Genomic DNA, 12,570 nt, shown 5'->3' with positions numbered 1-12,570 from the left:
AGCCCCTTAAACGGGAGGATGCTTTCAGAGCGCCGAGGCCACGTGCCCCAATTCCTTCCGCCTAAGTGCCGTGGGCACGTGTGCGCCTTTGTAAGGCTAAGGCCCAGCCGAAAGAGAACAACAGGCGGACGTGCCCTGGGTGGGACTCAGATGTGCCGTTTCCAAAGAGAGCGACACTAAACCCCGCTGATGACTCTGTGTGTCTAGCCGTGTGCCTTATACAGAGTGCAGAGGCCCCGGGAAGTATCTACGGGGGGACAGACAGAGCGGCGCTCCTGAAGGCGCCTTGTCCACAGTGTCACCATGTGTCTGCGTCTTTTTTTTTTTTTTTTTTTTTTGCGGTACGCCGGCCTCTCCCTGTTGTGGCCTCTCCGGTTGCGGAGCACAGGCTCTGGACGCGCAGGCCCAGTGGCCATGGCTCACGGGCCCAGCCGCTCCGCTGCATGTGGGATCTTCCCGGACCGGGGCACGAACCCGCGTCCCCTGCATCGGCAGGCGGGCTCTCAACCACTGCGCCACCAGGGAAGCCCCTGCGTCTGTCTTTGGAGAGCGCCCAGCCCGGTGTGTTGAACAGCTGATACATGCTTGTAGCAAGCAGAGCTGGGCAGCCGAGCCATCTGCAAATGGGAGCAAACATCTGGAATGGTTTCTTGTGGCAGTGGGACCCTCGCTGGTCTTACCGACAGAGGCAGAGGAGAAACCATAGAACCTCGTTAGGTCCTGCAGGAGATCCGGCAGTGGTGCCAGGATACGTAAGTCGAGGTCAGTCCCACCCCCCCACCACTCCCTCTTCCCAGATGTCACATTCTTAGTCATATCTTGACTCCTCCCTCTGAAAGGGCACACCCTCTCTTCCCTCCCGCTGCTTTACGTTCCCTCAAAGCGTTCCTCCACACCCACCCCATAAACGCACGTGCTCAGCATCACTCCCTCACTGGATGGTGGGCCCCGAGGGCAGGCTCCCAGGCTGTCCTGGTCATCACAGGATCCCCGGTGCCTAGAGTGCCCCTGGTGCGTGGAGGTGCTGGAACAGTGTTTGTTGAATGAATCAATGGTAGACAAGATGCTCAGAGGAAGAGCCGTGGGCTCCTTCTCGCCCCTCTGAGTGATACCTGCCCACCGCAGCAGGAAATCTCCAAGTCAACGTTGCGAATGAAGCCGAGCAGTGCGCGTGTCTGGCAAAGCTGGCTGGACACGGCAGGGGTGTAAATATGCAATTGTGGATTGTACACTCTTAGGCCTCACCCTTGGGCTGAATCCCATCCACGTGGAACACCAGGTGGTCTTGACAGTGTCCCCCAACACACAAGGCACACGGCACTCACCTGCCCCTCGTACCTGCCATTCATCAGAAGGCTCCAATCCTTTAAGGCCAGCTCGAGGCCGGCCCTCCAGGCAGCACGTCAGGTCCTTCTGACGTCACCAACCCATCCTGATCTCTGCTGACTCCCAGTGCCCATGGCCCTGGGGCCGTGCCGCCCGGGGCAGCTCTGCCTGGCTCTGGGTCTTGTGAGGTGAGAAGCAAGTGGGATTGATGGACCCCTGGGTGCAGGGTCTGGGCATCTTTTATCATTCTAAAAATTATATTTACTTATTTTATTTTTTTGGCTGCATCGGGTCTTAGTTTGCGGCTCGCGGACTCCCTCGTTGAAGTGCTTGAGCTCAGTAGCTGTGGCGCGCGGGCTTACTTGCCCCGCGGCATGTGGGATCTTTGTTCCCCAACCAGGGATTGAACCCTCGTCCCCTGCATTGGAAGGTGGATTCTTTGCCATTGGACCACCAGGGAAGTCCCTGGGCATCTTTTAAAATCCCTCAGGCCACCTTGTAGGTGGGGGGCCCCACAGAGGCTCACATGGAGCCCCTGTTTGTTGTTTAATTGTTCAGCCTGCATCCCTGGAGGGACCACGTCCGTTTTCTCCCATCTTCCTCTCTTTAAGTGACTAGGATGTGAGGGACCCCTTGTTGAGCTCAAGAAATGTTTATCAAACACATGCATGTAGTTGAAGAATTATCTAGAACTGAAAGGCACAGACGGTGAGGGCTGTCCCTTGAGCCACTCCTTTCCCCCCATAGCCATGCTTCCCAGAAAACCGTTTCACCCTTTGAGCTGTTGCTTCTGGGCATTACCTCCTGTGTTAATTTCCTGTGGTTGCTTTAAAAACTACCGCAAACTTAGTGGCGACAACACAAATCTGTTATCTTACAGTTCTGGAGGTCAGAAGTCTGCAACGAGTCTCACTGGGCGAACATCAAGGTGTCGGCTGGGCTGTGTTCCTCCTGGAGAGGCTGGGGGAGAACCTGTTTCCTCACCTTTTCCAGCCTCGGGAGCCCGTCCACAGTCCTTGGAGTGTGGCCCTTCCTCCGACCTCACAGCCATAGTCACATCACTCTGACCTCTGCTTCCATGGTCTCACCTCATTCTTGATCCTCTCGCCTCCCTCGTCCATCTTTTAAGAATCCTTGTGATTACACTGGGCCCACTGGGATGATCCGGGATCATCTCCCCATCTCAAGGTGGTAAATTTCGTCACATCAGCAAAGTCCCTTTTATCACATAAGGCACCGTAGTCACAGGTTCCAGGATCTGGACGTCTTTGGGGACCATTACTCTGCTGATCACACGTCCATATGTGCTGATACTGTCATTTCCTGACACCCATCTTTTCCGCATTATCTGTTGATTTCTTATTACTAGACTGGAGGATTTCACTCTTAACATCTTTATTCACCTCCTCCCCTTACACTCTCAGTGTGTTATAATGACAATGTAACAATTGTTCCCTGCTGAGCCAACTCATATACTGTGATTTCATTTCCTTTCTTGTACAGCATTTTCTCCCCTGGACTTCTACTTGCCTTGATCTCTGCCCTACAATTTAGTATGGTCATATTCCCGTGCTTCTCCTGGAACGCTCCCTGTGAGAGCCTTCTGACCTCAGGTCCCATAGGGTTTCTGGGCACCGCACAGCATGGCGGTTGGGTTTTAAGCATGTACATTCTGAGAGAGAGACAGAGAGACACACACACAGAGAGAAGGAGGAGAGAGGTGGGAAGAGAGGTGGAGAGAGAGGTGGGGGAGATGATGTGTCGGCGGGGATGGTGGAGAGAGAACACTGCTGCATTCTAGTCCTCACATTCTATTCCCAAAGACCCTCTGAGTTTCAAGGGGGGCAGGGGATAGACACCATCTCCTAAAGGGAGTATGCTACCTCCTGGAAGGATATGTGAGACCAGAAATATTACATTGACAATTTTGGAAAATATTAACCTACCATACAGTGTAACACAGTTGTTGTTTTCTTTTTTTTCTCAAACAAGAAATTTGTTCTTTAAGAGCGACTGGTGCCAGCCGAATAAAAAGTATTTTTTACTCCACTCCACTTGCTTTGCACTGTACACCCAAAATACAGCTTCTATTTCTTGTGTGCACAAACCACATTGTCATGAGCTTTTAAGAGAACTTTCTCTCATGCTATTTGCACCTCCTTTTTTTTCATTTTATATAATCATTTTTCTTTGCTAACTGTTAGAAAAATTGCTTTTAAAATAAGTAATCATTTTCTTTCAAAGGATATATCCAGAAACAGTTGTATCTCCTAAAAGTCCTTCAGTAATTTGTTTTATCTGAGAAAATATAAGGTGTTTTGACAGACAGATTTTTTGGGGGGGGGATTTTTTTTTAAATTCAAACAGAAAGACACAAAAATTATCATCCTCATCAGGTCACTCAGTCCCGTGTAATTATTTTTTCATCTTGATCTTTTGTTAGCGCTTTTATGAGTTCACCAGTTTTCCATCAGAGTTCTGAAAATGCTTATTCATTCAGTTCAGAAGTACAGTCAGTTACCAGAAACCTGTACTTGTCAGAGTCTTTTCCATGAATTCCTTGAAGATGAAACCCTTTTATAGGAACAGTTTTGCAAAAGCATCAGGGTACACCCAGGACTGTCTGTAAAGGACAAAAGACTTGAAAATGACCACGGGTAAAGATTTGATGAAAGTTCATAATAATTCAGTTGACAAAGAAATTTAGTTATTTCTGAGATACACATTTTAAAGTAATAACTTGAATTATGACTTATAATATTATACCAGAACATATAAAATTTTTGGAAAATTCATGTAATGTCTGAAACATTTATGTTAACATATTTCCATACAAGTAACCCAAAGAAAGTTTAGTATTAGTTGTTTTTTTTGTTTGTTTTATACTGCAGGTTCTTATTAGTCATCAATTTTATACACATCAGTGTATACATGTCAATCCCAATCACCCAATTCAGCACACCCCCACCCCCACCCCACCGCGGTTTCCCCCCCTTCGTGTCCATATGTTTGTTCTCTACAGACAGATTTTTGTTTCATGAGAAGGCTGATGTTAGGACAATGGCCATGCAAACTGTGACCATACCCTGTCATCCCCCGCCCCCGTCCCCAGCTTGTTCTTATTTCAAAAACAACTCTTTGGAAAATAATTTTAAGCAACAATATGATACAATTTTAATGACAATATGATATATAACATTTGGGCCAGTTGACCCAAACCAACATTAAATTGAAACCTCCGATTATTTAGGCAAAAAGCAAACCTAATGAAGTACGTGTGGATTTCACGGTATGTACAATATTAAAATCATGCCATAGCAAGCCGGGGCTGCCTGCAAGCCCCTCTGCGATTATGTATTGTTGAGTGCCCCTGAGGTCTCACACAAGGAAGCCTTACTTCTTTGAGCCCTACTGATGCAGGGGCTGCTTGGACCTTCGTGAGACCTCAGTGGGTTTTTTTTATCTTAGGTCCTGATCACGGAGTAGATTGTGTTTGGTGCTTGGGGAGCCTGAGCCTGATCAATGGCCTGTGCGACCCTCTGCCATGGAGGGTGTCCGAGTGTGTTTTCCACTCTAGGCTGCCTTGTATGGCAGTGCATGTCATGCACTGAGCAACTCCAGGGGCACCATTCTCGTCACACTCAGGTCAGTTTTCTGGCAGTCAGCAGTATCTTGAGGAAGGGGTGCTTTTTCCTAATTCGTGCAGAGGTGCACGCTGCCTGGAGGCGAAGGAATACTGTGACTGGAATCAATGAATTGGAGGATAGCCCTACCTCTTCCGCCCCATGGCTGTGTGACTGTCCTCTGAGTACTAGTCTGCTCAGGTTGCCATGACAAAGTACCACAGACTGGGGGGCTTAAACAACAGATATTATTATTTTCTCACAGCCCTAGAGGCTAGAAGACTGAGATCAAGGTGTCAGCAGGGTTAGTTTCCTCTGAGGCCTCTCTCCTGGTTGTGTAGATGGCCATGTTCTCCAAATGTTCACATGGTCTTTCCTCTGTGTGTGTCTTTCCTTTCCGGGTCCTAATCTTCTCAGGAAGACAAAGACTGGTCATGTTGGATTAGGGCCTCTCCCGAATGACCTCATTTAACCGTAATTACCTCTTTAAAGACCCTCTCTCCAAATACTGGGGGTTAGAACATATGAATTTGTAAGGGGAAACAGTTCAGCCTAGAACACTGTGCCCCAGCGTCCTGATCTAGGGCTTGTAATGATAACCTTCTTAAAGGAAGTTATGTGAAAGTACTTTGCAGACTGTAAAGTGCTGTGCAAATATAAAGTGTTGCTACCTCCTTTGTCTTCCTGACCTGTGCCTGGATCCCTGATGTGATTGCTTAGATCTCGAAGAAATACCAGGCAGAGTCCATCCCCTGGAAGGTGGGAAGAGCCAATAAGGGGTGGTGGGGCTGGGGCCCAAGGTGGTGGCTCGCTCTTCCCGCGTCAGAGGCCTCTCTTCCCTGCCACCCCAGCTGTGCTTACTCAGGGGATAGTCAGTGTGTACCTGCTCTGTGCCATGCCTCTGGTGGCGGGGAGGGGGCAGTGTGGAGGGAGGAAAGGGAAGGGATGTCCTTACCAAGATGTAGAAGGCCCGAGAGTTCTGGGTGCACTGGCCTTCCATATAGTTAGAAGTGGTGGCATCTTTACTGGGGGACCAACAAGTTACTGGCGACTGGCTCTGCCTTCCCTGAATCACATCAGATTCTCAGCAATGTGAGCAAGCATTTGCCCGGGGGAGGGGCGGCGGCAATGAGGATGGATTTAGTTTCCTCTGGACCACTTGCTTCATTTTGATGACAACATTTCTCAAAATTTATGGAAGTGCTCTTGCTTTATGAATCTACCCTTTATTTCTAGAAGAGTGAGGAAGGAATGTCAGATGTCCTCCTCGGATGATAGATGATAAATCTCTTCCTCTGCGCCCCTTCTGCAACTTCCACACTCCCAACCTGGTCTTTGAAATCAGGAGTCTGAGCAGATGAAGAGATAGGAATCAAGAACATGTCCAAACAGAGTAATTTTTCCTGTTTTAATAATAATGTGTATCGCCTTGGGGTTCTTAGTCTCTTCTTTAGAGCCAACACAACTGATTTATCAATTTGTTTTCCTTTTTCCTTTGACTTCATGGCTCTTTCTCATTATTTCCTGAGTATGGCTTGGCTTTGCTTTGCTTCCCGGCATGGGTAACAGAAATGGTTCTGATGAATCCTGGGAAAGGCCTGGTCTTACTCTCTGATGACACGGCTGCGCAGAGGGAAGTCTGGCCAGTAGAGAGCGCTGGGATTCCTGTTCATATCCCTGGTATGTGACTACATGGGGCCATGAGCATTCAGTAGGCTCATGTGGTCTCAGAACCCCACAAAGGGAAGAAAAGCACCCCTCTAAGGCTTGGGGAGTATTAAATGAGTTGGAGAAACCAGGTCTTATAACTAGTGATCTGCACCAAGTGGAAAGACCCCCTCTTATACTCTCTTCAGAGGCCCTAGTGGTGGGGGGAGGAAGGAGGCTTCCCCCTCCTTTGTGTCCTCTCTTCCCTCTCCCTAGGAACCCAGCGCTTTAAGTTACCTCCTCTCCTATCAGGAAATCAGGGATTTAGTGTCTTTTATCTATTAAAGAATCCAGAGAGGATGATTTTGCGGTACGCGGGCCTCTCACTGTTGTGGCCTCTCCCGTTGCGGAGCACAGGCTCCGGACGTGCAGGCTCAGTGGCCATGGCTCACGAGCCCAGCCGCTCCGCGGCATGTGGGATCTTCCCGGACCGGGGCACGAACCTGCGTCCCCTGCATCGGCAGGCGGACTCTAAACCACTGCGCCACCAGGGAAGCCCGAGAGGGTGATTCTTAATCTCAGAGAATCGCTAATGGAATTTCAGGCATTTCCACGGAGTGTTTTAAATGGCAGGGCAGCCTCTGACTTGCCTGCAGGTGGCCGAAGTAGACTGGTGTGGCTCTGCCAGGTATCCTGGTGGGCCTGAGACAAATGTTCATTTGACGTGAATGGATTTAAGCTGGGACAGTGTTAATAACCCCTGAGGAGTTCGCTCAGAGAAGTGTATCTGAGGGAGGCCATCTTTCACTCTTGCCCATCTCTGTGGTTAAGAAGTGGCCCCTCGTAGCCAGAGCGTTCTCATTACCGCTGGAGTCCACGGTGGGCCTCCTTCTTCCTCCAAGGCCCCGGGGCTGGAAGGCTGGATCCAGGGGCGGCACCAAGCCAGAGGCATGTGAGGAGCTCTGGTGGGTACTGCTGACAGGCCGTCTTCTCCTGGGGACCGGAGGTTGGGCTCGGCAGCTGGCACGTCTGGGGCCGGGGACCAAGCATGCAGCCCACTCCCTGATGAGTGTACAGGGGCATTGAGCCAAGCCTTTCCCCTCAGACCTCAAGGCCCACCTGCTGGCCTGCAGCTGGTCACTCACAAGCAGCTGAGATGCAAAGCCTGGCTTTGTGCAACCTTGGGCAAGTTCCTCAAACCCGTCCGAACTTCTTTCCTCATCTCTAAAATGGGGACGAAGCCCGCCCTGCAGGGTAGTTATAGGACAGGTGAGGTGATCTGGGGAGAAAATGGAGCCTTTGTGGGATGAGCAGACACGAGCTGCTCTCACCACATCTTCTCAGATGGGGTCGACCCCGGATTTCCTTCTGGAACGTTCTCCCATGCCTCAAGGTTTCCAGTGGGCGGAGGGTAGGTGGTGACAAAGATGTTTTAAAGCCGAAAAATCACAGGATCCTAAGTCCCCAGTGACACCCGTTAACCCAGTCAGTACTTCCGGCCCTGGGAAGTGCAGGTCAAGGGCCCGGGGGCCCCCCGGGGTCGGCTGGAGGCGATTGACACCAGGGCGGCGTGCAGCCCCGCGGAGCGCTGCTGTCCTGGCGGGGAGGGGCGAGCCGGCTGCAGCTCCCTCCCACGCTCTCGCCCTTGCCCTCCCCTGGTGGGGCCCCCTGCACGCGACGCCGGAGCCGCGGAGCTTCGCAGCCTCTATTCTGGGGTGCGGCTACAGGCGGCGCGGGACAGAGGAGACGACGGGCTGTCTGAGTTGCTCTCCGAGCAGACCCTCATCCTGGTGGTGCCAGCACCCTTTCGCCACGTTGGGCCGAGCTGCGAGGCGGAGGGCGGGGGAGGCTGCCCTCGGCCGGAGGTCACGTGACCCGGCGCCCGCGGCACCGATTGGCCGGACTCTCCCGGGCCACGCCCCGAGGGCCGGGCCCTTTGCTCCCAGAGGAGGTGCGGCTGCCGGCGAAGTGGCGTCCTCAGGTGCACTTGGGTGGGGACATCTGGGCTTCTCGGCTTCCGGGTCACATCGGGATCTGTGCTGCTGCGTCTCTGGTGGCTGGACACATTAGCTATGCTGAGCTTGGCGTGCTGCAGGGCAGCTCTCCGGAATGGGGCTTTCTAGAGACTGCTCCAGGGCTGCGTTAGGGAAAGCAAGCCCTCCATACGGGGTCACATCCTCGCCGTGCCCCGTGACGTGGTGCCCGAAGAAAGCCCTCACCGCCGTGAAGGAACCCTCCCAGGAAAATCCTTGCAGAGGCCATCTTCCCCTCCCTGCAGTATCCAAGCCTGGTCCCAACTGGCTTTTCACTCCTGTTCCCCGTGGGGAATGCAGATTGGACCTCAGGACACCCCACCTTCCCCTGCCTTCCCCTTCCCCCCCACCCCCCGCCCCGGGTTCCCCAAGGTTGATATTCAGTGAGACGTGTACTGTGACTCACGGTTGCAGGCATTATTTCTCTCCGTCCCGGCAGAAGGTGGCAGGCTGCAGCTGGCCTTCATTCCTGTGTCTGGCGAATCACAGATGTGGTTTCTGAGTGAATTTACAGCGGAGCCTGCTGAGGAGTCCCACGAGCTCTGCCCGCATGACCAGCGGGTCTCCCTCCTCCACATCATCCTCCAGCTCGCTGCAGTGCCAAGCACGGTATAAGCACCGACTCAGGAGACCTGCAGAAAATAGGGAACCCTGCCCAGTGGGACTCACAGTCTGGAAAGGGAGAGAGAACAGGCCCTTCAACAATTATAGTGCAGTATGCCACAGCTTCCACGGCCAAGTAGCCCCAGTTAGGCATTTATTTGTCAAATACAATGACCCTGTGAGTTAGATGTTACCTTCATTTCACCCAGGAGGACTCTGAGACTTAAGAAGTGAGACGCTGTGAAACCACTCTTGAGTTTTCTTCCCATTCATCAACTTCTAAGATATCACCTGTTGTAGTTTTAAATGGTTGAAGTCCTTTGCGGTCCCCTCCACTTTATAATCGATACCAATGTTGCCTCAAAACCAACAGGGGTCCTTAACCCCTATAGGACCCCTGTCTTCACTGACTTTTTTCTGAAGAAACTTAACTCCAGAACTTCTGATTGAGATCTAAGGATATCACAGTGGATACTTTACACCATAGAACTCCAGGTTTTCAATGTGAGAGAAAAGAAAAGGGAGACAGGAGAGCAGACTACATTTTCCAATGAATTGTGGGAGGGTCCCTGACCCAGGAGACAGGGTCCAGGTGGCGTTTATGGGGGCGCACATATGGAAAAGGTGAGAGAGCTTCCATGGAGGAAGAGGAGAGAGAGAGAGAGAGAGAGAGGGAAATTTTAGAGCCTTTGCAATGTAAAGCACTGTGTTGCATCTTCAGAAATTCCTACAGAAGAGTCTACATTATTCTTCAAGACTTCTGGGGTTGATTTATTTTATTTTATATTTTGTTATTTTATCTAATTTATTTTTTCTTCAACCCGCAGAGGAAGACTTCAAGGCACTGCAGTTATATTCTGGCTATCTAAATTGATCAGAATATGAAAACACATTTACAGACTTCCCTGGTGGTCCAGTGGTTAAGACTTTGTGCTTCCAGTGCAGGGGATGCAGGTTCGATCCCTGGTCAGGGAGCTAAGATCCCACGTGCCTTGCGGCACGGCCAAAAACAAAAACAAACAAAAACCCAAAATGTATTTAAATCGATCTCAAAACACTTGAGCAGATTTGATTTTCTTCCCAAAGTGAGGTACAGTTGAGTAGCCCTGGAAGGAAACTGAACAATGATTCCGTCCTTCCCTAGATGTGGTCCAGGCCCCACCTGCATCACAAGGTCAGTCCCTGGGCCACAGTAGGACCTGCTGAATCGGACTCTCTGGGACAGAGTTTGGGAATCTGCAATTTTAATGAGCGTGGTTAGGACATGGAAAGAAGGCTGAGACCATATTCGAGGCCCAGAGCTTTTTTTCTAGTTGAATATAGCAAAAAAAAAGAAAACAAACCCTAGTCTTTAATAATCTTTTATTTCTGTCATTGGTCAGTCTGCCCAGCAAAAGCTTTGGGGTGGAAAGTGCATGGAAGGAGGCCTTTGCACCCTGTGGATTGGTGTAGGTCGTTTAGGCAAGTGTGAGAAAGCTCCCTGGGAGCTTTTGAAATGTCTTCCCCTAATTTGAGAATTAGACCTAAGATCCTTGCTACTCCAAGTCTGTTCCTTGGATGGTGTCACTGGGAACTTGGAAATGCAGAATCCCAGGCACCTGCCTTATAACAGGGTCCCCAGGTGGTCCACCTACCCAAAAAATTGGAGAAGTGCTGCTCTTGATAATAGTGTGAACGTGCAGGCTGGACACAGGTGCCAGAGGGAGAAGGACATCAAATTACTTTTGATAACAATTTCAGGAGAAAGAGCACTGTTGCACTCTTCTCTGTGGCTCTGAAGCTCCACCCACCCACCCACCGTCTCCACCAGTGAAGGGGCTCCCTAGTGTGTGGGAACTTTTCCTCCTTCACAGCTCCCTCCCAGAGGTGCAGGTCCCGTCCCTATTGTTTTGTCTCTGTTTTTCCTTTTTTCTTTTGCCCTACCGAGGTATGCGGGGAGTTTCTTGCCTTTTGGGAAGTCTGAGGTCTTCTGCCAGCGTTCAGTAGGTGTTCTGTAGGAGTTGTTCCACATGTAGATGTAGTTTTGATGTATCTGTGGGGAGGAAGGTGATCTCCACGTCTTACTCCTCCACCATCTTGGTCCACCTCCATGACTTCTTGAGTCTCCTCCATGGGTACCTTCTGCATATTATTTCTCACATCATTTGAAAAATCCTGATAATTATTTTTTTTCCAGTTTTATTGAGAAATAATTGACATACATCACTGTATAGGTTTAAGATGTACAACATAATGGTTTGATTTACACATATTGTGAAATGATTACCACAATAGGTTTGGTTACCATTCATCATCTCATATAGATACAATACAAAGAAAAGAAAAAAATTCCTCCTTGCGATGAGAACTCTTAGGCTTGAATCTCTAAAAAACATTCGGATATACTGTACATCAGTGTTAACTATAGTCACCATGCTGTACATTACATCCTTAGTACTTATTTATTTTATAACTGGAAGTTTGTACTTTTCATTGACTTGAAAAAAACACACAGTGTGAGAGCTGTGAGTTTCAGTTGCAGGGGACTTACTCAGGACTAGAGCCCAGGAGACATCCTCTCAGATAGCTCTGAGGAAGTGCTCCAAAGAGGGAGGGGGAGAGGTCAGAGTACACGTGATTCTGGCAAAGGGGTATGTGCACTCAAACATAGACCTCAGTGGAAGCTCACTGCTCATCATGAGGGACAGATATCTCAGCTAATGATTTTAGTGCTTTTCTAAGTATGGGAAGAAGCAAGAATCCAGGTTCATAAAAAGTTTCATCTGAAATATTTCTAACTCTCTAAGGGCCTGTTTTGCCTCATTCTTGATCTTCGCCCTGAATTCTGTATATAGGTCAGCGACTGCAGTGACTAATAACTCAATCCTTGTAGAGCTGGATGGTGGGCAACATTCTTTACTTTCCACTTTTGACCACCTTCCTCCAATTCCCCTTTCCCCACCCCTATTTTTCACTTCATTTTAATTTACTGCAGTAGTTCCCCCTTATGTGTGGTTTTGCTTTCTGTGGTTTCAGTTAACTGAGGTCAACTGTGGTTCAAAAATATTAAATGGAAAATTCCAGAAATAAACAATCCATAAGTTTTAAATTGTGCACCGTTCTGAATAGCATGATGGAACCTCATGCCCTCCTGCTCCGTCCCTCCAGGACGTGAATCATCCTTTTCTCTAACATGTCCCACCCGTTAGTCACTTAGTAGTCCCCTTGGTTGTTAGATCACCTATAGCGGTACCACAGTGGTTGTGCTCTAGTAACCCTTATTTTACTTAATAATGACCCCAAAGAACAAGAGTAGTGATGCTGGCAATTAGGGTATTGTCTTACTGTGCCTAATTTAT

The 12,570-nt window shown here is 49.6% G+C and overlaps 1 pseudogene; it reads left to right on the top strand.

Moving 5' to 3' along the window:
- LOC149749266 (uncharacterized) overlaps nucleotides 1-9,244 on the top strand; it is a 39,545-nt pseudogene extending 30,301 nt beyond the window's left edge.
- Nucleotides 9,245-12,570: the final 3,326 nt, after the last annotated feature.

The sequence above is a fragment of the Delphinapterus leucas genome, chromosome 4 (genome assembly GCF_059928025.1).
Source record: "Delphinapterus leucas isolate spDelLeu-1000000601 "Yukka" chromosome 4, BTC_Dleu_Yukka2, whole genome shotgun sequence".
Taxonomy (NCBI): Eukaryota; Metazoa; Chordata; class Mammalia; order Artiodactyla; family Monodontidae; genus Delphinapterus; species Delphinapterus leucas.
This window is presented reverse-complemented; position numbering and strand designations above follow the sequence as displayed.